Source organism: Rana temporaria, chromosome 3, assembly GCF_905171775.1.
Source record: "Rana temporaria chromosome 3, aRanTem1.1, whole genome shotgun sequence".
In the NCBI taxonomy this organism is placed as follows: Eukaryota; Metazoa; Chordata; class Amphibia; order Anura; family Ranidae; genus Rana; species Rana temporaria.
This window is the reverse complement of record NC_053491.1, coordinates 93,979,727-94,003,284: the sequence shown is the minus strand read 5'-3', so window position 1 is coordinate 94,003,284 and position 23,558 is coordinate 93,979,727. Positions and strand designations below refer to the sequence as shown.

The 23,558-nt window shown below is 41.9% G+C and overlaps 1 protein-coding gene across 2 annotated transcripts in view; it reads right to left on the bottom strand.

Annotated features, from left to right (window-relative positions):
* The window catches only part of LINGO1 (leucine rich repeat and Ig domain containing 1), a 619,539-nt gene that overhangs the window by 115,592 nt on the left and 480,389 nt on the right, over window positions 1–23,558 (bottom strand). The window lies entirely within an intron of this gene.

Here is a 23,558-nt window from a genome sequence, read left to right as displayed (position 1 = left end):
TAAGAATTACAGGCCTACAATAAAAAAAGCCAAATTTCCTTGCAAAATAATGGTACCGCTTTCACCACCTAAAATCTGACATAATCATACCGCCAGGGAGGTTAAGAGGTAATAACATATTGGGGTTGATTTACTGAAACTGGAGAGTGCAAAATCTGGTACAGCACTGCATGGTAGCCAATCAGCTTCTAACTTGAGCTTGTTCAATTACCGTATTTATCGGGGTATTGCGCGCTCCGGCGTATAGCGCGCACCCCTAAAGTGGACCCGCATTCCTGTAAAAAAAACATTTTAGTACTTACAGTTTTGGTGTCTTGCGCGGTGTCCAATCGGCGGCCTCGTCGGGTCCGGCGTCCGTCTGCGGCTTCGGTGGTGTCCTCCTCGTCGGGTCCGGTGTCCATCTGCGGTGTCCTCCCCGCTCGATCCCCGCTTCCCGCGCTGAGTTTGAACTACTGCGCCGGCATATACCGAGCGCAGTACACTCGTGTATAGTCGGACAGGCTCGGCTCCTCTCGCCGTCACGTCCTGTGCGTCCTGTACGTCGGTATATGCCGGCGCAGTAGTTCAAACTCGCGCGGATAAGCGGGTATCAGCGTATATCGCGCACCCACGATTTTGCCCTAAATTTCAGGGCAAAAAAGTGCGCGGTATACGCCGATAAATACGGTATATAAATCCTGTATAATAAAAATAATTATAATAATAATAAATTGGTTGTAAACGATCACCTTGTAAAACAACCCATTCAGTTTAAGATAAAAATGAAACAAACATTTTATAAATACCTCTTATCTCTTTTTTTTATAAGTGATCACGCTCCCTCTGTTCTCAGCTGCATAAAAACTATGAGGGGAGAGAAGCGGCATTACACTGAGCTTCCCAGTAAATGACTGTGCAGCAGGGGAGTGTCAGGACAAGTCATTGGAGGAGCGTGCACTGAGTTTCCAGGATAGCTAGAGAACTGAGCATGGCGTGCTCTCCTGCTTAGTGTGGTCAGTTTTTAATAGGAAAGCAGAGGTACTGCCAGGTACACCAGGGATTTTACACATAGGAAGCAATACAAAGACAACAGGATACTTTCTCATACGAGTACATACGTGTTAAACTTTGACAACAAAAAAACAAAACAAGGAAGCTGATTGGTTTCTATGCAGAGCTGCACCAGATTTTGCACTTTCCAGTTTTAGTAAATTAACCCCATTGTGTTCTGCTGTTGTGTTGTGTACATTGTTTCCTGTTCTTTCTGTGGATTAGAGAACAGTTCCTCAATATTCTATACGGAAAAGGAGAGAGATCAGTAGTCATGTCCCTTGGTGAAAACACTGTCCCTCCATTGATACAGTATAGTGACAGTGCATTGTCACCCTAGGACAGGAAGGGTGTTACTGGTAGGATCACTAGTTAAAAATAAATGGTAAAAAGCCTGAAAAAAGAAAACAAATGCACCCACCACATTTAAGGGCTGGTACTCTGCAATATTATTACATTATTTTTCTTGGGTTTTAGATATGTTTCAACTCCATATTAACACAACTCTGATCACCCAACTGAACAGAGCACAGAAATATTCCGTTGATGCTTAATTTAATGCCAATGTCAATCACCCTCTAGAATAAAACACGCATCTTCTAGCCAACTTTATTCATCTCTACATATAAATAAGGGAGAGAAGATACAGTGCTGCTAAATCTTGCTAACACAAGGAGAATTTCTGTTTTTCACTCATGCAAAGTATAATTGCCATTATTATGGAAAACTATGAAAAAAAAAAAGAAGAATGACAACACTACTGTATTGAAGGGGTTAACAAGAGATATTAAACATACAAGATTTGGTGCATGAAAATAAAACATATTTTATATAAACTACATTATAGCTGCTGGGTTGGAAAGGTATTACTTATGCAAAGATGTTATCATCATTAACTCAAATCTGTCTCATTATGCAAACATTTTAATTAAACAAATCTGGCAAGCAGACATAGTTGTCCACAGCCACAAATAGAAGAAGCTGGCACAAATGTTCAGACAATTTCACTTTTTAGGCCCACTTCTCCCAGAATTAAACACCACCCAAAGGTCCACCCGGGTTAAGGAATGGCGCCTCTGCTACCGATGTTACACCACCCAAAGGTCCACCCGGGTTAAGGAATGGCGCCTCTGCTACCGATGTTACACCACCCAAAGGTCCACCCGGGTTAAGGAATGGCGCCTCTGCTACTGATGTTGTGGTGTCCCTTAGTGTGTTTGTCGTCGATCCTCAGTTATGAAAGCCTCCTTATTGCACTGCCAAAGCAACATTGTTCACTGTACTAGCCCTAAAGTTACAGTTTCGCCTCCTCGTGGTGCCATCTTGTGCTTCTCTTCCTACCACAGTTCCTCTAACAGCCAGTAGGCCCCATAGGTAGATCTACATTGCCAAACTTCAAATCCTCATCTGCATTGCCTCAGCCACATTGGACTTCCTGTAGCCTTCAAATCTTGTCATGTCTATCAGCGAGCCTCTAACCCAGCGCATATATTCCAGTCCAGCGCGCTGGTTTTAGCTGGCTTGGCTTATCTGGACCACAGCCTCTTCCACACTTGCTCACCGTTGAAGCTATTTTTATATGGCTGATGGAATGTCTAGCCCAGCCAGCAAATTACAGTTGATGTTAACCACTTAAGCCCCGGACCATTTGGCTGGCCAAAGACCAGGCCACTTTTTGCGATTCGGCACTGCGTCGCTTTAACTGACAATTGCGTGGTCTTGCAACGTGGCTCCAAAAACAAAATTGACGTTCTTTTTCCCCCCACAAATAGAGCTTTCTTTTGGTGGTATTTGATCACCTCTGTGGTTTTTATTTTTTGCGCTATAAACAAAAATAGAGCGACAATTTGGGAAAAAAAACAATATTTTTTACTGTTTGCTATAATAAATATCCCCCAAAAATATATATACAATTTTTTTTCCCTCAGTTTAGGCCAAAATGTATTCTTCTACATATTTTTGGTAAAAAGTTATAGCGTCTACAAAATAGGGGATAGTTTTATGGCATTTTTATTAATATATTTTTTTTACTAATAATGGCGGCAATTTTTATCGTGACTGCGACATTATGGCGGACAAATCGGACACTTCTGACACCATTTTGGGACCATTGTCATTTTTACAGCGATCAGTGCTATATAAATGCACTGATTACTGTAAAAATTACACTGTCAGTGAAGCGGTTAACCTGTAAGGGGCGCTGAAGGGGTTAAGTGTGTCCTAGGGAGAGATTCTAACTGTTAGGGGGTGTGGCTACGAGTGACACGTCACTGATCGCTGCTCCCGATGAGAGGGAGCATTCGATCAGTGACATGTCACTAGGAAGAACAGAGAGATGTTGTGTTTACACTAACATCTCCCCGTTCTTTAGCTCTGTGACAGGATCGTGGGACACCGGCAGACATCGAGTCCGCGGTTCCGGCGGGCACGGTCACAGAGCTTGTGACAGGGTCGCCAACACACCGCCAGCGGCGCACGCACGACCACACATCGGCAAATTAAAGGGGACGTACCTGTACACCCATTTGCCTGTCCGTGCCATTCTGTCGACGTAAATCTGCGTGCGGCAATTCTTAAGCGGTTATAAAACCATTTCAAACTTGAAGACAGCCTTTGTCTTTGCTGGCTAGGTAGACTTTATCAATGATAATATTGTTAAATATAATTTAAGCCCCACAGGATGACTGCGAGAAGGCCATGGAATATGGTATTTTTTCTTTTTTTTTTCTTTCCATTTTGCATTTATTATACTTCAAAATTATTCCAATTGCATTAAGTTGTTTAACTACGGTTGTTATGATCGTATTCCTTTTGGATTCCTCTGTAACACCTGATCACCCTTTAGCGGGGCGATCTATATGCTTGCTTTTGATTTCTTACGTTGTGTCATAAAACCAATATATTGAAACAGAAATAGAATTTAATCTGCCTATACTAAATTTTAATATTGCTTTGACACATAAAATAATAAACCATATAAATGACAACAATCATAATGAACAGAATTGACTGATGACTGGCACAGGTTGTTAGACTCCACCCAGATATCCACTACCAACTTCTTATTTCCAAGGCAGCCAGAGAGGGGTTACCAGTGTTAACACATATGGTGTATTTCCCAAGAAGAAACAGCTGTTTCAATGACACGTAGATTATAATTCACTTTTGTCTGGGGTGGGGGTGGGGGTCTAATAGAGGTATTACTTACCTTACTACGTTTATTGTCACTTCTGATAGTGACGACCAGTCCCTGGAAGCCACGCCTCTTCTTGCCAACATCATTACATAAAATGCAGGGCCAGCGGTCACCAGTGGTCCTGCATTATATTTAATAATGTTAAACACCTACCTGCCCACAATCCGGGGAAAGAGGAAAGAAAACCAGATCCAATACAGTAATCATTCCTCTGCATTAGATGCTCCATAAAACAAGCATTACTTTTTGATTAAAAAAGAGAAAACTGCGCCAACTAATACATATACTCAGCAAGCAAGACTGGTATAAATATGACAGTATGAACAAAGTCCAATTGAATGTTGAATATTGAATGGACGCCTCAGATAATAAACCTCAGGACGAACAACACCCAGGTGCACTTGACATCCGTGGACACCACCACCACCACATATAAAGAAGCTTACCAGATTGCAGATAAAAAACAGCGATGTATGATAATCCACCAGTGAATGAAACCAAGGTATATCAAAGCCACAGTAGGGTTGTCCTCAGATTATGGAGACTCAGATCCGTATCAGGTGACCGATCCGAGGGTCATAAACATAATTAAAAGAAACCGGACCATAGCGTGATACCATTTAAAATGCAGGTTTATTAAGTATAAAAATTCTTACTCACAGACATCCGTGAAAAGTAAGCATGTAACAAATAAATGTAAAGAAAGAGAGTTCACAGATCCACAATGTGTTGAGAGTGGCCACATCCCTGCTAAGTTTAAACAACGAAAGATACCCCCAAAAGGATGGGACTTTGCAGGCCAAACTCAAAAGTACAAAAAGATTTATTGGACCACACAAGATGGCGGTTGACACTTGTTAACAATGAACCTAATTGGCCGAGATAATTCTACATAAAAACATTTACAAAAAATGGTATGTAGGTATAGAACACCAGGGATGAAAAAGTGCACCAAGTGTTTAAAGAAAAAGAGAGAAATGTATGATACAATACAAAATTAAAAAAACACTCTCCAAGGGGCGGTGGAGGATGCCCCCTAACAAATAAATGCCGGCCGGCACAATAGGAGCCCTTCCTCCTAACGTTGAACACGGTGACGTCACTGCACGCCGTCCCAGATGCGTTTCGTCATAAGTTTGACGTTTTCAATGGCGATTGAAATTACTTTTTGATTGTTCCCAAACATTTTTTGTGCTTCAGCACTTCCTGTTGCACTCTGCCATAAAATATAAAGAATACCAAATTCAAAACAGTGAGTGGAATTCACTCATAAAAGCCACTGCTCAGTTACTAAAGAATAGGCATTTCACCAATAGTGTCCTGAGAGTTATAAACTGTAAAGTGATTTACAGCATTTACCAAAGGCCAAGGAACATTTATGGGAGGTACTGCCTGCTAAATATATTCAAATAAGTCTAAATGCATTTCAAATCTAGCCATACTATAACAGGACAACAGCTGAATACGTTTTTTTCATGAACATCCCGGCTTGGGTATTGTTTTTGGATTAGGAAAACAAAATTTCAGGCTGATTTTTGTTTTTTCTTCTACAATTTTTTTTATTGAACTATGTGAGAAGTGAGAACAACTGTAATGATCCCACACATGGGGATATAAGCAGTAAGCATAACATGGCACAGCTTAATAATGCACATTGGAAACATATTAGGTAGTAGGAATTGTCAAACATCAACAACCCTCTGGCCAAGGCGGGGGTCAACATAGGGTGACTGAGCTTAATTGCTCAGGGGTTAAAGGGGTGTTCCAGCCAATTTTTATGTTTATTAAAAGTCAGCAGCTACAAAAAGTGTAGCTGCTGGCTTTTAACCTCCCTGGCGGTATGATTCTGTCAGAAAAAAGGTGCTGAAAGCGGTACCATTATTTGCAAGGAAATTTGGCGTTTTATATTGTAGGTCTGTCATTTTTAGAAATAACTCACTTAAATCTGACCAAACAAGATTCTAATAGGCATCCCGGGTATGACATTTTTTTAAAAACAAAATTATAAATTATAATATAATAAATAATTATAAATAATTATAACAAATAATAATATAATTATAATAAAAATTATTCAATAATGTAATCAAATTAAAATCACTGAAATTTGCTCAGTTGCAGAATTGTTGCTGTCATTATTTTTTTTTTTTTATGACGAATTTCCCCACAAATCGCTATCGCACAATTCTGCAAGTGATTATAATTTATTATCGCTGTTTTTTAGCTGATCTAAAACTATTTTTGACATAAAGGGACACTTTTGGTTGCTATGGACAATCTACAGTTTGCAGGGAGAAAGAAACGTTTTTATTATATAAAATGACATGCATGACACAGGACAGACCACTAGGGACACGGGGGTGTGTTTTTTTTTACATACAGTACTGTAATCTATAAGATTACAGTATACTGTATGTATAGTGTTTGTTTACTTTTTTGAATTTGGCGCCGTTCTCCGTCCCCGTGCGTCGTAACGTCGCAGGGAACGGAGATCGGCGTCACACGGAAGCACTATGTGAATCGAGCGAGGTCCCGCTCGCTCACACAGCGCGGTGGCATCGCTGGATCCAGGGACAAGGTAAGTAAAAAGTGCCTGTGGATCTAGCGAGGCAAGCCCGTGACTGACACGGGGTTACCGATAGTAGCAAGAAAATCTAACCCCGTGTCAGTCTCGGGAAGACCGCCAGGGAGGTTAATAAACATACACTTACCTGCTCCAGCGTTCTAGCGACGCGCCGGCCGGGGTTCTGCTCCTCTCCCCCCCTCCCCAGCCGGCGTTTTCATTTCAACTGTGGGCACCCGGCCGTGACAGCTTTCGGCTTCACGGCCGGGCACCCACTGCGCATGCCAGATCGGCACTGCGCATGCGCGCGCGGCTTGGTGCTGCGCCGTCTGATTGGACAGGAGATCGCCTAGGACCTGTGACGTGTCCTAGGCGATCGCCTACATGGAGGGGCTGCTGTAGGCGATTAAGCTTAATCGCCTAACCAGCCTCTCGGCGGAAGGAGGAAGTGGGACAGGAAGTCCCACTCCTCCTGAAGCCCCCACTCCCCCCCCAAAAAAATTACATGCCAAATGTGGCATGTAAGGGGGTGAGGAGTGGGATAAGAGGAAGTTCCAATTTTGGGTGGAACTCCGCTTTAAAAAAAGGAGTAGTCCACAAAAATGTTGGAAAGTAAAACTGGGATCGGGGTCATATGAACAAAGAACCAAAATGAGAAAGCACAAAAGAGATACAGATGGTAAAGGAGGGACACAAGAAATGAGAAGAAAAGATGGAGAAGGAAAAGGGGGTTCAGAGCAGGAAGAATAGGTAGGAAAAAGGTTCCCCCAGGTCGGGAGGGTAGAGGAGGTCAGTAAGCGAGGCCTAGGCTGGTCAGATGCAAAGTGGGAAGAGCATGGGACCACTACAGGCCCCATACCTTAAGGAATTTGGTTTGGGAGTCATGGAGAATACTAGACATCTTATCATTAATCATGAGAGTCATTAAGATGCTCTTCACCTTTGCAAACGAGACAGATTTTTATTTTTTAAGCTTTTTAGTAACCAGAAATTCAGTATGCTACCTTTGTAAAACTACAGCACTAACAATGACAAGTATACACATGCCAAGGCAACATTTAATGTACAAACTAGCACAAAAAGAGGTTATGAGGACTTTGCCTATGAGAATTCACTATCTCAGCTGAATATAGGGTAAGGTTAAAATGAATACAACGTGAGATATGAGGCCTTATTACTGCAGCTTATTCTGGAAAAGTGAAGGGTTGAGATTAATGGGTGATTGGGGAATACCCTGCCATAAGAGGAAAGTCTTGAGCTACCATCTGTATTAAGAAAATGATGAGACATTAGATTATCCTTGGAACTGTTAATTGTTTGATAGTTTATTTATGTGAATAGAGGCTAACTGATTGCAAGATAAAGTCCAAAGACCAAGTGACCAGACCTTTTGATTTATAATTGTAGTGGTTTATATATGAAATTTAATTTGGTGCATAGTTTAGGTTAGACACACTGGGGGAGATTTACTAAAACTGGAGCACTCCGAATCTGGTACAGCTGAGATTGGCAGCCAATCAGCTTTTATCTTCAGCTTGGTGAATTAGTCTTTGACGATAAAACCTGGAAGCTGATTCAGGAATGCAACTATAAGTTGCTTACCAGATGGTATCATACCCATCAGTCTTAAAGGGGTTGTAAAGGTACAATTTGTTTTCCCTAAATACCTTTACCTTAGTGCAGTCCTCCTTCACTTACCTCATCCTTCCATTTTGGTTTTAAATGTCCTTATTTCTTCTGAGAAATCCTCACTTCCTGTTTTTCTGTCTGTAACTGCACACCGTAATGAAAGGCTTTCTCCCTGGTGTGGAGTGTCATGCTCGCCGCCTCCCTTGGACTACAGGGGAGTCAGGACACCCACTAACACACAGCTGCTTTCTCTATCTGCAACATAGAGAGCGTCCTGACTCTCCTGTAGTCCAAGGGAGGGCACGACACTCCACACCAGGGAGAAAGCATTGCATTACTGTGTGTAGTTACAGACAGAAGAACAGGATGTGATGATTTCTCAGAAGAAATAAGGACATTTAAAAGCAAAATGGAAGGATGAGGTAAATGAAGGAGGACTGCACTAAGGTAAATGAATCTATTTAGGAAAAAAAAAATTGTACCTTTACAACCCCTTTAACCTGCTTCTTCCCGGAGGCCTTGGACCGTTGCTGGAGATGCCGCAGAGAATTGGGAACACTTTAACACATATTTTGGGTGTGCCGGGGCTTGGAGACCTTCTGGAGGGAAGTATGCAGACTTACACAACAGTTTACAAACTATGCGGTTAAGAGGACCCTGCCTTCTTTCGGCTTCTTTGCTCTGACATTCCTATTACAACATATAGTACTGCGCCATCTACTTAACACTGCCAAAAATTGCATTGGAAAGATCATGACCCTCCCTATATTCAATGTGGCTCAGAAAGGCAGAGGACATCATTAACATGGAGGATCTAGTGCAGGCATGTCCAAAGTCCGGCCCGCGGGCCAAATGCGGCCCACGTTCCAGTTTATTACAGCCCCCCTGGTGATTTGGATATATATCTTTTGTGGCCCCCAGGGCCACAAAAGATATGTATTGTATTTATTGGCGCTGCCTCGGAGGGGGCGGGACGAGTGCCGCCAGAGTACATCCAGGAGAATCTTCTCTTTACTCTGCAGCATCTGTAATAGTAAGTCCCATCTCCTGGGCTGCCATTGGACGACTGTTCTGTCTATCATAGGAGGCAGGACTTTGTATTAAAGAGGCTGCCGAGTAAACAGAAGATTTTCCTGTATGTAATCTGTTGGTGCTCATCCCGCCCCTTCCCTGTCCCCTTCGAAGCTGCAGATGGGCATCGATCAGGCTGCACTGATGGCAATGGTGAGGCTGCAGATGGGCTCTGACCCTTATTTTGCTTCAAAAATTCTTTATTTAAAATGTACATAACATGTACAAACATCTCACACACATGTTTACTTCATCAAATCTGGCCCTCTTTGAAAAAAGTTTGGACATCCCTGATCTAATGCTTTCATCACTAAACAAGAACAAACATTATAAGAAAACGTGGCTTCCATGGAATATGTTTATTTACTGAAATGAAGGTAAATCTCTGCTAGTGAGCACCCCTCAATCAAACTACATACTCCACCCAGGACAGCACATTTGTTTGGCTTTATTTGATATTACTATAGATATAATATTTTTTTTCTCCTCCCCCCCCCTCCTTACCTAGTCCTTCTCCTTCCTTCTTATTTTTTCCTCCTTCCCAATGATATGACAAAACTCAGGTATCTAACCTCATTTCTATTCGGTGGTCTTACATTAGATAATATAGCAATATTATTCACTTTCTGTACACTATGTGATCTGAGGTATTATGTTTTTCCTGCCCTCATTCTGTTGGACTACACTTTAGCAGTTCAAATGTTGATACAATCTGTTGGCTACCTTTGTATTCTAAATAAAGGGATAAAAAAAAGAATTGGAAGCTGATTGGTTTCTATGCAGAGCTGCACAGGATTTTGCACGTTCCAGTTTTAATAAATCCCCCCCGCCAACATCTTATACCAGCTGAGTTTAACACAGATTTGATGTTGCTGCAATGCACCAGACCAGCCTGATCTTCACACTCCCTCCACTACCTTGAGAGCCCTTCATCGGTTGCCAGTAAAAGACAGAATCACTTTCAAGGCTCTCTGCCTAATGCATAAGTGTATTCAAGGAAACGCCCCCCAATATCTATGCGAAAAAATAAAAGCCCACAACCCCAATTGCATTCTGCGATTCAACAATCAAAAACCAACTCCAGATACCCAAAGCCAGATACAAGTCCAAAGGAGATCGAAGATTTGCAGTCCAGGGACCTCGACTGTGGAACGCTCTACCAACCACCATCCGATTGGAGTTGGACCACTTGGCCTTCAGGAGAAAGATTAAAACCCATCTCTTCTGAGGTCAAGGGTTTTTTCCTATGGAATGGATACAGCGCCCAGAGGCGATTCAGTTCGCATGGGTTGCGCTATATACGTTTTCTCACTCACTCACTACCTGGCTACATTGTTGAAAGCTCTCCTTGTGACCTACAGTTGCCACACTTATATCTGGGTGCTGTAAAAAGGATGTGAAATGGTAAATATTGCCAACCAATCTATGTACACACATCTGGTGGCAATAGTTTTGGGATAACCAATGTCAAAATCAATCCCATATAAGCAATATGTTTCAAAGTATATGGGGTTGATTTACTAAAACTGGAGAGTGCAAAATCTGGTACAGCTCTGCATAGAAACCATTTTTTTTTTGTCAACGCTTAATTGAACAAGCTGAAGTTAGTAGCTGATTGGCTGCCATGCACAACTGCACCAGATTTTGCACTCTCTGGTATTAGTAAATCAAGCCCTATGTATAACCAAAACTTTTTTCTCTTAGCATTTGATCACTTAGATTTTTCTCTTTACTTTGTTTCCCTGTCTGCCCCACTGGGGAGATTAACCTCCACTTCCTGGTATAGAGGCACACCAGGGTGTAAGAGGAAATCTCTCTCTGATGTGAAGGAAATTTCCCTCTTGAAACAGTCAACAGAAAAACTCAAATAGAAAAAGTGTTCCCAATGTATGATTTACCCCACCTCTTGTTCTGGTGACAACTTTAATATTCTGGATTTTGCTATCACTTTCTGTCTCAGTGACCATGGTCACTAGCAGGGCCGTCTTAATAGCATCATGGGCCCCTGGGCAAAGTAATGCTCTGGGGCCCCTACAATGGAGACAGTGCAGGTAAACAGACATCAAGTAGGTAGGAGGCACCTTTTGGGTGGAGCTCCGCATTAACTACATGAACAATCATTCTGTACAGCAAAGAAACAGTGGGAAAATACTACATACATAAAGTAACAAAGCTGTCCTGTGCATATAATATATCTGCTAGATTGATGCCTCCCCAGCACTCTGACCCCTCTACACCCCAGATATCCCCCATCACTCTCAGAGCCATTATGGGGCCCCCAATTTCGGGGCAGCGTGGGCTCAAGGACCAGCTGCTTTGGGGAAAGTGCAGGCGCCCCCCATGCAGCTGGGGCCCCTGGGCAGTGCCCAGGTGTGCCCTCTCATTAAGACAGCCCTGGTCACTAAATGAAGAAAGAAAGACCGCCGCTCCAGATGAGTGTAATGAGCAATCAATGTCCTCCTCAGAGACCGTGGGTACTGGCAATGCACAAGGCAGAGATCAATGGAAAAAATTCATGGACAGCCACACACCATGAATTTTTTCCATTGATCTCAGCCCTGATCACTAGGTGAAATAACAATAATGAATCTCTCCATTGGGGACAAAGACAATAATAAATGTGCAGGGGTTCTAATCCATCCCTACTCTATCCAATACAAAAAAAAAGTTTTGGGTATACATACAGTATAAGTTCTTCAAACTGACTGCCTTTGAAGAACCTTCTTGGACTGAAACACATAACTACTCACAATACTGTTCTATCAGAGGTCAGTTCAGACGTTTGCAAAATCTTGGCTGCTGGTCTATGAAATGCCATCTATCTTCTAATCTACAGAGGACAACCTGCTAGTTCTGAAGTAAGGAAGACATGGGTAATTACTGAGGCTCACAAACAACCTCTAAACAGGTAAAAAAAAAAGAAAAAAAAAAGGATGCCTATGTTCTTTTAGTGGATAATGGCTTTTCTGTCTTTGGATTAATAAATACATCATTACTCACAGCCAGGAAATGGTTTACTTATTATCTTACAGCACGACAACACAGCCATTTTCATTAGTCGTACAACAAAAATGACATGAAAGACTTACCTGAATTCTAGTAGTGTTTAGGGTTCTGGGTTACTTCAAATACATTTTGTATAGTTTTCCACTAATTTAGATACAGACAATACATGCTAACTGTAGTCCAACTACATCCTAATGCACACTTCTACTTTGTGTAATGTTTAAACAAACCTTTAAGACATTTGAACTCTTCTGCCTGCCCTGTGTGTATGATTGGACACTTCTGTCATTACGCTCTGGTGCTCTTGTCATTAAAGAAAACCTTCACCCTAATCTATAATTTTTTATGATTTTCTAACTCTCCCCCACCCTCTCTTTTACAATTGGATATACATTTTTTGTGGGCAAGGTTAGGCACCTTTTCAGAAGGTCCTGGCCCCCGCACTTACAGTTTTTTTGTTCAAGTGAGAATAACGTGTCAAACCACCCCCACCACCACTCTGCCCAAAGCCTCCTGGGATGTGTGATGTCAGTATCCCAGGAGGCTTTGAGCAGAGTGGTGGTGGGGGTGGTTAAACACGTCATTCTCATTCTCACTTGAACAGGTGGCAATCTCCACTGCAGTACACATGCATGGCATCAGCAACTGCAGGAACCAGGAAGAGACAGCCAAACTCCTGATTATGCCACAGAAGAAGATGGTGGTGTGAGACCTGGAGTGTTTAACCTCCCTGGCGGTATGATTATGTCAGATTATGTCAGATGCTGAAAGCGGGTACAATGTTTTGCATGGAAATTTGGTGTTTTATATTGTAGGCCTGTAATTCTTAGAAATAATTCACTTAAATCTGTCCAAACAAGGGTCTAGTGGACATCCCAGGTATGATAAAGTTTGAAACACAAAATCATAAATTATAATATAATAAATAACTATAAATAATTATAACAAATAATAATAATAAAATGTATTCAATAATGTAATCAAATCAAAAAATTTGCTCAGTTGCAGAATTGTCGCTGTCATTACTTTCAGTGTTTGATGATGAATTTCTCCAAACATCACTATCACTCAATTCTGCAAGCGATTCAAATTTATTATCGCTGTTTTCTAATTGGTCTAAAAGCACTTTTGACATACAGGGACACTTTTTGGTTGCTATGAACAATCTCTAGTTTCCATGCAGAAAGAACAGTATTTATAATATAAAACTGCATGCAGGGCACTAGACAAACCATTAGGGACAAAGGGGATGTGAAATAATTTGATACAGTAATGTAATCTATAAGATTACAGTGTACTGTATGTATTGTGTGTTTTTCACTTTGGCGCCAAGCTCCATCCCTGTGCGTCGCGACGCTTGCAGGCAACGGAGCTATGCACTGTGAATGGAGTGGAGGACACACGGCTCGCACACACAGCGGGAGACATTGCAGGATCCTGGGGACAAGGTGTGTAACAGATTTCAAGGAGGAACACTTCCGAATTCCAAGGTCCATGACAGTAAGTAAGCTGTACATGGATCCTGCAATGCAATCCAGAGTGTGGCTCTGGGTTATCGCTTTTGGTACTGAAAATTCACCCCGAGCCACACTCAGGAATACCGCCAGGGAGGTTAAACAAAGTGGTGGCTTGCACTGGACAATGATGAAGTCACTGGGTGGGTGGGTATGTTTTTTGAGACAACCCAGCTGTTAAGGTAAGAGAGGAAAAAAATTAAAAGAGGGGAGTTAAGTAAACATTTTTGTCTAAGATTAGGCACTATTAGCCTGCTATTATTATGCTTGCCATTAGAGACTTTTTTAGGCATTCTTTTATCTTGGCTCCCCAAATCATCATGGACTATGGAAAATGTTTCTTCCCTTTGCTGACCAGCTTTATAGAGAGGCTTATTTAATTTTCTAGCAGGACTTGGCACCTGCCCACACTGCCAAAAATATCAATACCTGTTTTAGCCTAGGTTCACACTCCTGCGAATTCGAAGGCAAAATCGCAGCCGCAAAATCGCGGTAAAAGCGCACATTTTACCGCGATTTTGCGGCTGCGATTTTGCCACGATTTTGGCCGCAATTTAATGTAAATCGCGGCCCGAAATCGCAAAAAGTAGTACAGGAACTACTTTTTGAAATCGCAGATGCGGCGTCGCACTGATTAGGACAGTGCCATTGCCGACAATTGCCGCCGATTTGAGATGCGATTTGACATGTCAAATCGCATCTCAAATCGTTCCAAATCGTACCCAGTGTGAACCAGGGCTCAATGTTCATGGTATCACTGTGCTTAATTAACCAGCAAACTCACCTGACCTAAACCCCATAGAGAATCTGTGGGATATTATCAAGAGGAAGATGAGAGACACCAGAACCAATAACACAGAAGAGCTGAAGGCCGTTATCAAAGCAACCTGGGCTTCCATAATACCTCAGAAGTGCCATATGCTGATCACCTTTATGTCACGCCACATTGATGCAGTAATTCATGCAAAAGAAGCCCTGACCAAGTATTGACCAAGCATACTATACTGTACATGGACATGCTTTTCAGTAAGCCAACATTTTTGTATTAAAACTCCTTTTTTTTATTGGTCCTATGTAATATTCAAATTTTCAGAAATACAGAATTTCGGCTTTTCACTAGCTGTAAGCCACAATCATATAAATTAAAAGAAAGAAATGTTTGAAATATATCACTCTTTGTGTAATGAATCTTTATAATGAGTTTCACTTTTTGATTTGAATTACTGAAATAAATAAACTTCTTAATGATATTCTAATTTCTGAGCTGCACTTGTGTATATATATATACACGTACCGCATATGCCGGTGTATAACAGGACTTTTTAACCATAAAAACATCCCCCAAAAAGCGGGGGTCATCTTATACGTGGAGTATAAAATGTGAACCTTAGGCCCCGTACACACGACCAAACATGTATGCTGAAACTGGTCCGCGGACCAGTTTCAGCATACATGTTTGGTCGTGTGTAGGCGCGAGCGGGCCGAATTCCAGCAAACATTTGCCCGCCGGGCCTTTTCCCAGCGGGCAAATATTCGTGGACGTGTTTTAAAACCGTCCGCTGGAATCCTGCCCGCTCGGACATGTACGGTCGTCAGTACAGACCTACCGTACATGTCCAGGCGCCCGCCGTCCCTCGCATGCGTCGAATGACTTTGACGCATGCGTGGAAGCCTTTAAATGGCAGGCCCGCCCACGTCTCCGCGTCATCGCCGCGTCATCGTCGCGGCGACGACGTGGACACGCCCCGCGTATTGTTTACGCGCGGACTTCTGTACGATGGTGTGTACAACCATCGTACAGAAGCCCTCTGGCAGGCATGTACGGTGAAAACGGTCCGACGGACCGCTTTCATCGTACATGTTTGGTCGTGAGTACCCGGCCTGAAGAGAACTCCAGGTTTAGGACCAGGTTTAGGACTACTTTACATAGTTCATTTGGGCCAAGCTGGCCCAAAACAAATGTCCCTAATCTGTCAGCCCGCTGGATTTGTGATAATACTGTATGTAGTTTCGGCTACATACAGTATACTGCGCTGAGCCAATCTCGGCGAGCGTTGTATTCTATTAGTGAACACAAAGACTGCTCGGATTGGCTGAGTCAGAGAGGCGGGCTGATGATGTTACAACCTCTGACTCAGCCAATCCGAGCAGGCTTTGTATTCATTAATAGAATACATCGCTTGCCATGATTGGCTCATCGCATTATACTGTATGTAGCGGGCTGACAGATTAGTGGGTGTAACCAAAACGGCTGCTATACAAGACCCCCATCATGGCTCCACCAGCAAGAAGAAGGAAACATGAAGCAAGTTTCAAGCAGAAAGTTGTAAACTTTGCCAAGGAACATAATAACTGCGCGGGCAAAGAGCGATTCAATAGGAGACAGAATTCCGGAGATAGGGGAGGGCGGGAGGGTGGGGATAAGGGTTGGGGGGGGCTTGAGGGAGGGGCGAGGGTTTGTTCGGCTTGGGGAAACTAATGTATCTATTTATGTATTTAAGTATTTTTTCCTTTCTCTCCTTTCGTACATTTATTGACACATATTTAAAAAAGCACTTTTGCAATAACAAAGAAAAAAAGAAAGAAACAACAAATAAAAAAAAAAAAAAAAAAAAATCTTTTCCAACCATGATGCGAACTAAGGAGACTGCGAACTGAACGCAAATTGATTGAGTATCCTGATAGTTCTCTGAGGCGGATAAAAAAAAAATAAGAAAAAAAAAAAAAAAAAAAATAATAACTGTGCTGCCACAAGACAATATGGAGTAACAGAAAAGATGGTCTGAGACTGAAAAGCAAATGAAGGTGCATTAAAGAGTATGCCAAGGAGCAAGTGTGCATTAGGAAGTGGCACCCCACATTGGCCAGAACTGGAAAATCATGTAGCAGACATGGTGCATGAGCATCGTCAAAATAATTATGTAGGGGGTAGTCTTATACGGCGAGCAAAGCCCAAAACCTAGGTTTTAACTGCAAAATTAAGGGGTCGTCTTATACGCTGGGAAAAACTGGTTTATATACATATACAGTGCCTTGCAAAAGTATTCACCCCCTTGGCATTTTTCGTGTTTTGTTACCTCACAACCTGGAATTAACATGGATTGTTTGAGGATTTGCATAATTTAATTTACAGAACATGCCCACAACTTTCAATATGTTTTTATTTTATTTATTGTGAAGTTAACAACAAATAGGACAAAATAACAGAAATAGTCAATGTGCATTGCACTATTCACCCCCCTAAAGTCAATACTTTGTAGAGCCACTTTTTGCAGCTATCACAGCTCCAAGACGCTTTGGGTAAGTCTCTATGAGCTTGCCACATCTTACCACTGGGATTTTTGCCTATTCCTCCTTGCAAAACTACTCCAGCTCCTTCAAGTTGGATGGTTTGTGCTTGTGAACAGCAATCTTCAAGTCTGGCCACAGATTTTCTATTGGATTGAGGTCTGGGCTTTGACTAGGCCATTCCAACACATTTACATGTTTCCCCTTAAACCACTTAAGTATGTTTGGGGTCATTGTCCTGCCGGAAAGTGAATCTCCGTCCTAGCCTCAAATCAAAAGAATATCCCTGTATTTAGCACCATCCATCTTTCCCTCAACTCTGACCAGTTTCCCAATCCTGTCTGCTGAAAAACATCATGGGGATGGTGTTCTTTGGGTGATGTGTTGGGTTTGTGCCAGACATAGCGTTTTCTTTGATGGCTAAAAAGTTCAATTTTAGTCTCATCATACCAGAGCACCTTCCTGCATACATTTTGGGAGTCTGCCACATGCCTTTTCACAAACTCAAAATGTGCCATTTTGTTTTTTTGGTGAAAGTAATGGCTTTCTTCTGGCCACTCTGCCATAAAGCCCAAATCTATGGAGCATACGGCTTATTGTCGTCCTATGTACAGATACTCCAGTCTCTACTGTGGAACTCTGCAGCTCCTCCAGGGTTAGTTTAGGTAAAAAGATCATCAAAGATTTGGATATTTTTTTATAACCTAACCTTGACTTGTACTTCTCAACAACATTGTCCCTTACTTGTTTGGAGAGTTCCTTGGTCTTCATGGCAGTGTTTGGTTATTGGTGCCTCTTGCTTAGGTGTTGCAGCCTCTGGGGCATTTCAAAAAGGTGTTTATATGTAATGACAGCTCATGTGACACTTAGATTGCACACAGCTGGACATCATTTCACTAATTATGTGACTTCTGAAGGTATTTGGTTGCACCAGAGCTTTTTATGGGCTTCATAACAAAGGGGGTGAACACATACGCACATGCCAATTATTTTTTTATTTCTGAAAATTCGTTTTATGTATTTTCTCATTTTACTTTGTCAACTTAGACTATTATGTTCTGACCAATCACATACAATTCAGATTAAGAAAACATTGAACTAAAGGCTGTAATGTAACAAAATAGGTAAAAAGCCAAGGCACCGTATATATACCCACATACACAATACACCACAGCATAAACATACACAGAAGTTGACAAAGTGTGACGTGACAGCAAACATATTCCAAAATTCCAATTTCCTGTGAACATGGTTTTTGCTGTCATTTGTGCTTATAGCAATTAGAAAACTTGCAGCTTGCTTTACTTTAGCAAAATTCGCAATTTCTTGTTGTCTCTCAGACGGTAACCTTGCATCATTGCAACTAGAAACAATGAAAGGCCTCTCTTGGTGTGGTCTATATTTCTTATATTGAACCTTTTCATTTTAATAAAGATTGCTAAGGCAGATGAAAACACATTTCAGGCAAACATGAATGTTTCAGATTTAAACTTGCTGGAAAAAGAACACTCGCCGGGTGTCTCTTTTTTAAACCCCACATTTATCTTTTTCAGCTGGTTGGCTTGGTTTCCAAATCTCTAATACAATTGTACTTATACTTTGAATGAACTCGAATCTAACCTTATGAAAATTCAATAATTAAATAGAAGCAGGTAACTTGAAAGCAGCTGTGCCAACACTTGACCCGCATTGCCCTGCACTGTCCAGTGAGGTATTTTACTAAAATAGGCTGCTGCACAGGGAATCTCCATAGTAGATAACGCCAGTACAGTACTCCCTCTGGTGCATGTGCCAGGCAGACCAATTATCTTCTAAGGAGACTTTCTGTACACAGACTGTGCCATCCTGTTGCAACAGAATACTGATGTTTACACAGAGACAGCAGGGCTTTATTCAGCAGACCAGAGGGCCCAAGAAATGGCAAAGCTGCTTTTAAGGTACGTTCTTCTATTTAGGCTGTATGTAAAATGCAATAACAAAAATGACGCAGAATGCAGCTTACGTGTGGATGCTGCATTCATATTTTTTTCACTGTTACCTAGAGATCCTGCCAGTAACATACTCCCCTATGATAACAATGCTCAGCCATGGTATGTATTTATTGAGGATTTACAGGGATGCCAAAAAGTGATCCAACCCCTGTTCGTAATAACACTCTTCATGGTTGAAATGGACGAAATAAACATTTTCACTATAGTGCTACAATAAATTACAGCTGTTCTTTAATACCATATACCAAAAAGCATATGTCAAAAACCCAAGCTTTTGAGGCTGCAAGGCACTGGTTTCCATGGTATACTGTAATGCTCCGTACACACGACCGGTTTTACTGTCGGAAAAAGTCAGATGAGAGCTTTTGGCCGGGAATCCCGACCGTGTATATGCTCCATCTGAAGCCTCGTACACACGGCCGAGGAACTCGATGGGCGAAACACATCGTTTTGCTCGTCGAGTTCCTTGTTAGGCTGTCGAGGATCTCGGCGAGCCAAATTTCTCCATTGCAATCGAGGAAAAAGAAGACATGCTCTCTTTTTGGCTCGACGAGATCCTCGACAGTTTCCTCGTCGAAAAGTGTACACACGTCCAGTTTCCTCGGCAAAAAAAAAAAAAAACAGCAAGTTTCTTGCTGGTTTTTGGAGAGAAACTCGGTTGTGTGTACAAGGCCTGACTTTTTCCAACAGGAAAACTGCTGGAAAAAAAAGAGAGCAGGCAAAAATCCTGGCGGGAAACCTGTTCGTCTATGCAATTTCAAAGCGCCAAAAAAAACGTGCATGCTCAGAATCAAGTCGATGCATGCTCGGAAGCATTGAACTTCATTTTTCTCTGCTCGTCATAGTGTTGTATGTCACCGCATTTTTTGACTGTCGGAATTTGGTGTGACCGTGTGTAGGCAAGACAAGCTTGAGCGGAATTCCCTTGGGAAAGCCATTGTTTTTTTTCCGACAGGAAAACCGCTTGTTTGAACGTGGCATAAGAAGTGTTGCAGATTGATGCATGCTAATAACTTTCTTATATGTGTGGTACACTTGTGGAAACGCTTGCAGTCTATGCCAACATAAGATTATTGGGAAAGGTCTCATCAACTGTAGACTGAAATAATGGTGTCCAGTTCAGAAGCCTGTGAGCCAGTGTAGCCTCGTACACACGATCGAGGAACTCGACGGGGAAAACACATTGTTTTCCTCGTCGAGTTCCTTGTTAGGCTGTCGAGGAACTCGACAAGGCAAGTTTCTCCATTCCCGTAGAGGAAAAAGAAGACATGTTCTCTTTTTGGCTCGATGGGATCCTCGACAGTTTCCTCGTCGAAAAATGTACACACGACCGGTTTCCTCGGCAAAAAAAAATCCCAGCAAGTTTCTTGCTGGTTTTTGCCGAGAAACTCGGTCGTGTGTACGAGGCCTAACAAGTGGTCATGTTAGAAAATCAGTTCATGAACAGGGAATGTCAGTGAATCCCCCATGTTGAAGGTCCATGGTTTTACCAAAGTTTTACAGGTGTGCCCCATATTACGATGCAATAGCAAAATTTCCTAACACACTTTACACTATCTAGCCAGTACAAACAAGTACAAACTAAACTGTTTTAATGTCTATGGTTAAAAACAGAGGTTGTTGTTGCATCATACAATTGCCACACTGTGGTGTCAAGGCACCTCTACAAAGTGTGGTGACAACTGTGGGACATTAGCCATGCATAATGTGAAAGACGTACCGGGGGGAAGCCCCTTTTACAACAACACACTAGAAACCCAAACAACACACAAAGAAGTTGATGTCCACCAATTCCAAATGTATTGAGACACAATATAAGATAAACTGAACAACCACACCAAGGCGTCTCTCTTATGGTCAGCCATCTACTAGCAAATATACAATCTGTATTACAATTATTTATCACTAAACTCGAAATGAGCACTTGTGGGGAAAAAGTAGATGACAAAAAAATACAGCTGGCACACAATCAGTAAAATCCTAACCCTCAGCCTCTTCAAAATCAGGTGATGATACCAAAACGACCAGAGGTTGCCAGGTAAGGTCAAAACAAATTGGTCACAATGGTTTGTTACCTTATCATCTGAGATGAAGAACCTTGATTCTGTTTTACAATCTTCATGTATTACTCTAGGTTCCAGAAAGATCAGGCATTTAACTACTTAATTATTTCTCATTTTATTATTAAAGAACTGTGGCACATAATGGGGAATTTAAATTATATTTGTCTTGTGAATGTTTCATGTATCCATTGTGCTGTTAGCAATGCAAATTGATTCCCAGAAAAAGCACACATTAGGACCACCTTTGGGACCTGAAAGCAAGGCCTATATTTTTGTCAAGTCTACTCTCATTTGATATGTATAATGTAAAACAAAACCATCAATTAACGTTGTATCTATAGCTATTTGGGATATTGGGAAGCTATAGTCATCACTAAGCAGCCAAAGGTAAATGCGTATACAATGCTGTATTCTTAAAGCCTGGACATGACACCTGGGAAAACCAAAGCAGGGATAATAGAGCTATATCAGACAAAACCAGACATCTGTCAATTAACTGTTGGGAATTTGTGGGTGCAGATGTCAAAACATAAAAGACATCTTTTAAAATGTTGAAAAAATAGGAATGCGCTTATTTTGTTGAAATAAATGCTGTACAGTGGAGACCATCATTTATGCAAGCAAACAAATCATTTTCCTATGGAAGCCAGTGATTTGACCAATAAGTGAAAAGGCTGGTCGGAGGCCAGCCTGTATTTGTAGGAGGAGTCTGAGGGGTATACATCCCTTCTCCTCTATCTGATCGTGCGTCGGCTCATCGTTATGGTTAGGCATACCGACCAGCTTAGGCCAAGGCACACCTCAGGTCTTGGTAGTTAGGGTATCACATTTCCAAGTGACTCTGACTACAATTCCAAGGTATATTACAAACTCTTTAAAGCAGAGCTCCACCCCAAATTAAACATAACCTCAAAAATAATACTGCTGATCAACAATGCTTAAACCGATATTTTCAATAAAAAATGATTTACTGTACCAGTTAAACTAGATGGGCTTCCGGTCTGCAGCCCTCGGGTTTCTGTCGGGTTTTTCTGTGTTTCCTGTCCCGCGCAGTGTCTTCCGGGAGCTTGTGTCATAGCTCCATTGTTATCGTATTCTGCCCTGTTATACTAAACATCGCACGATTTCGTGAAGCAGGAAGTGACGCGCGATGTAAACAAAGGCAGGAGGGCGGGCTTTACAAAAATGTCCATTACAGGACAGATACTGCGATGCTGACGCCGCTGGTCTTGGGTGCGAGTGCGCATGCGCGCGATCGAGCGGTGGATGCTGGGATTACAGCATCACCGCATCCAGGAAGTCTCTGCTGGTGGGATTCATAATGCCCACAGTGAAGATGGCAACGGCTGACGAGGGATAATATAAGTTATTATTACAGACAACATCAGATATGGACGGACATTTAAAACGAGAAACGTGAGTTTATGTAAGCCTTGACAATAATTGTTTAACTACTCCCCCAAAAAAAAACGTTTTGGCATGGGATCTTCCGCTTTAATTGTGTTAGCACTAGCCCTTATTTACTGTCATGTCTGCTGACTCTGTCCCTCTCTGATATCGTTTCATTTAGTTACTTGAACCTAGTCTTCCCAGACAGACTTTATAGTTAAAGCAGAACTCATCAAACAGCACTGCAATGCTCACCTTAAAGGGGCTGTAAAGGTTTGTTTTTTTATTTTCTAAATAGGTTCCTTTAAGCTAGTGCATTGTTGGTTCACTTACCTTTTCCTTTGATTTCCCTTCTAAATGAACACAGCGTCTCTCCACAGGGATGTAGTCCCAAGGGAGGGGGCGAGCACGCTGACTAACCCCCAGCCAGAATGGCTTGGATGATGGGGGGAAGCTTACTGAGGAGGAACAGGAAGTGAGAAATTCAGAAAAAGAAAAAAAACATTTGGAAGTGAAATCGAAGAACAAGGTAAGTGAACCAACAATGTGCTAGCTTAAAGGAACCTATTTAGAAAATAAAAAATGTACATTTACAACCCCTTTTCAGTCTAGATGTCTTCAGCCTTTTGGGTTAAATGGTGACCAGCATCATTTAACCTGCTTCCTCTTAGCCTAGACTGTCATGGACCCACCCCCAGTCTGTGATAATCAGCACAATGAAGAGCTAATCTCTCTGTCACTCTGGTTTTACCTTCTATCAGCACGCTCAGTGTCACATACACTAATTGGCTCCTTTTGCTGCATCTTTTTCTTCTACCA